General features: G+C 41.5%; 1 pseudogene; it reads left to right on the top strand.

The window, feature by feature from the left end:
• Window positions 1-1,020: 1,020 nt before the first annotated feature.
• LOC147624327 (actin pseudogene) lies at window positions 1,021-1,635 on the top strand (annotated as a pseudogene).
• The last annotated feature ends 1,664 nt before the right edge of the window (window positions 1,636-3,299 follow it).

The raw sequence follows: 3,299 nt of genomic DNA, 5'->3' as shown, positions 1-3,299 counted from the left end.
ACCAGTTCACTGTTCAAAGAAAGTTTGCAAAAAGATGGTTTGGCCCTTACTTTGTCAAGCATGTGCATGGAAATGCCACGTATACCCTGTGTGAGCTTGATGGAACAGAGATAAAGAATCTTGTAACAGGCAAAAGGATCAAGATGTTTAAAAGAAGGCTTGACAGTGATCCTTTTGATTCACAGGAGACTCAGGATGAGAGGCTTGACAGTGATAGTATGGATATGGTTGAAGAGGAAGAGGATGATCTTCCTGGTAATGTAGAAGATGAAGACGACATCCAGATATATGTGGATCTTGATGATGATTTGGCACATACCAGAGGATGTGCACGTTTAGAGGGGGTGGATGTCGCGCCATGGCACGTCTATGGTGTGAAACCATGCATATGAGGCCATCAAATGCAAATCCAGATGCATGGGATTAAGTGCCATGACTTGAGTCATTATATGATGCCTGAGTACATATGTTCATATTGTAAATGAGGTTCAATAAGACGAGCTGAGGCTGAGCCAGGTCTCGAAGCCTCTGTACATGAGTGTGGTGTGAATTATGGAGTTTTATGCGTATGGTAGACCTTGTAGTAGGGAACACCCTTCTCAACATGTATGGAAATGTGAGAGCATGTATGATGTAAGGATTGGTTTTCAAGAGTGCCCTTTTGAGATATCGTGTCTTGGGATACCATGATTCTTGTTCTTACTCGGAATGAGCAGAACAAGGAGGCTCTGGGTTTGTATGATGAGATGCAAGTTGAAGGCATTAGACCTAACAACATTACATTTGTATGTGCACTTAATCCATGTGCAAGCTTAGCAACATTAGAGTAAGAGCAGAGAAATTCTAACCCAAAACCTTCGTTTCAGAGTTCGTGGCTTTAAGGCAGGATCTATGTGCCGTCCCTTCGTTTTGACAATGCTTACCATTGCAACAGTGGATGAAGGGCCCTCTTGTTTGACTGACTAAGTCACGTTCCCTTGTCAATGCTAGTCTTCCCTCTTTTGTTCTACAGCAGAAGAGGAGGGGCAGAATCTCATAGCAACTGCCCAAATCCAAGTTATATCGTCAATTCAAGAATGGCAGACTCAGAGGAAGTTCAACCTCTTGTCTGTGACAATGGATCTGGGATGGTCAAGGCTGGGTTTGCTGGAGATGATGCTCCTAGAGCAGTGTTTCCTAGTATTGTGGGCCGTCCTCGGCACACTGGTGTTATGGTGGGTATGGGACAGAAAGATGCATATGTTGGTGATGAGGCCCAATCTAAGCGGGAAATATTGACCTTGAAATATCCTATTGAGCATGGTATCGTAACCAACTGGGATGACATGGAAAAGATTTGGCATCATACATTCTATAATGAGCTTCGAGCTGCTCCTGAAGAGCATCCAGTCTTGCTCACTGAAGCTCCTCTCAATCCAAAAGCTAATCGAGAGAAGATGACTCAAATCAGGTTCAATACATTCAATGCACCAGCTATGTATGTTGCTATCTAGACTGTGCTTTCATTGTATGCCAGTGGAAGGACAACAGGTATTGTGCTGGATTCGGGTGATGGTGTTACGCATACCGTTCCTATCTACGAGGGCTATGCTCTGCCACATGCTATCCTTCGTCTGGATCTTGCAGGCCATGACTTGACTGGATGCAACATGTGAAGATTGCTGCGCTTAGCAGAGGCAACAGCTGAAGACATATTTGAAGGTGGCGGCTTGCGTGGCATGCGAATTTTTTTTTTTTTAAAGAAATTTTTGAATATTAAGCAGGAAATAAGGAGGCGCATTATTTCAAACTAGGAAAATGCAATTTTTGCGCTGCAAAAGGTGAGGGAGCTCCAACTCTCTTGTGGGAAAGGGGAAATAACCAGAAAGCGGCGCATATCGGAAGGGGGGTGTGCAGAAAATGTGAACCAGAGCTACATGTAACCAGAGATTTTAAAAAGGAGAAGGCGGCTATTGTATGGAGCTTCTTGGGGTTAGAATTAAAAGGTGAATGAAGCGCTATCAAAGGTGATGATCTACCAAAAAATCACACATTATATGATGTTTTTTTTTATCCTGGCGCAAACGGCAGTGAAGCCGCCGTATGGGAAAAAGCGAAATCAAAAGAAAAATTCGTTTTTACTCTCAGATAAGCAAATTTATTTTTATTTGTTGTTACTTACGATTTGAATAATCGCATAGTCTTGGAATATATTTTCTCTTAAAGTTTTTTTTTGAAACAAGAAGGCTTTTGAATGTATATATGGTTTTGGAGAACCATGGAATAGAAAGGCACTTGATTTTGGATTGTTAAACATGGAGATTTTTTTGAATATGTTATACATGCGCCATGTGCCATCTTTTGCCTTGTGAGTTGTTGGAATCTGAAAGTAGGTTTTCAGGTGAACAAGAGACATTTTGAAATGATGGAATTGGCATTATATGGTACATATGATGTGAATGGACACATGTATATGGAAATCTTTTGATGTTTGTGCTATGCTTACATGTGATAAGTTTGAAGCATTTGGAAAAAGAATCAGGAGATCTATGCTTAGAACTGGTCATGCTCTTGACACACAATTTACGTGCAAACATCAAGCTGAATGTGGGAATAAATTGAAGTGATTTGGCACATGTACATGTCAACAACAATGGTGATGTCTTATGCTCCTTGAAGAGCTATCTGTTTTGTTTCCTTGCTGGGATTTTGGAAGCTACTCTCATAGCTAGAAGTCTTGCACTTTCCCAGTGACACCGCCCACGTCACGACAGCGTGTTGAAATACTTGAAAGGCACTGTAGATTATGGTTTGGTTTATCAACGACAATTCACATCCGACTCCATTCCATCTCTTTCTCTTTTGGGTTACACAGATGCAGATTGGGCCAGCTCACATTTATCTATGTGATCTACTAGTGGCAATTGTTTCTTCATTAATGGTTGTCTTATTTCTTGGACCAGCAAGAAACAACGTTGTGTTGCAGTTTCTACAACCGAATCTGAATATGTTGTGGCATCACTTGCAGCTCGTGAACTCATTTGGCTTTGACAAGTCTTGACAGATATTGGCCATTCTCCTCTTTCTAGTACACCCTTGCGGTGTGATAATCAGAGTGCTATTAGTCTTGCAAAAGACTATGTCCAACATAACAAGTCAAAACATATTGTTGTGCATTGCCATTATGTTCGATACGAAGTACGCAAAGGCACTATCATGATTGAACATTGTCCAAGTGACCAAATGATTGCAGATATTCTTACCAAAGGTCTCAATGAGTCACGCTTCATTCTCTTGCGCTCAGAGCTTGGAGTTGCCTC

The sequence above is a fragment of the Cibotium barometz genome, chromosome 25, assembly GCF_041138505.1.
Source record: "Cibotium barometz isolate CiBa-2024 chromosome 25, ASM4113850v1, whole genome shotgun sequence".
Lineage (NCBI taxonomy): Eukaryota > Viridiplantae > Streptophyta > Polypodiopsida > Cyatheales > Cibotiaceae > Cibotium > Cibotium barometz.
Note: the sequence above shows the minus strand (reverse complement) of the source record. Positions and strands in the feature narration are given on the sequence as shown.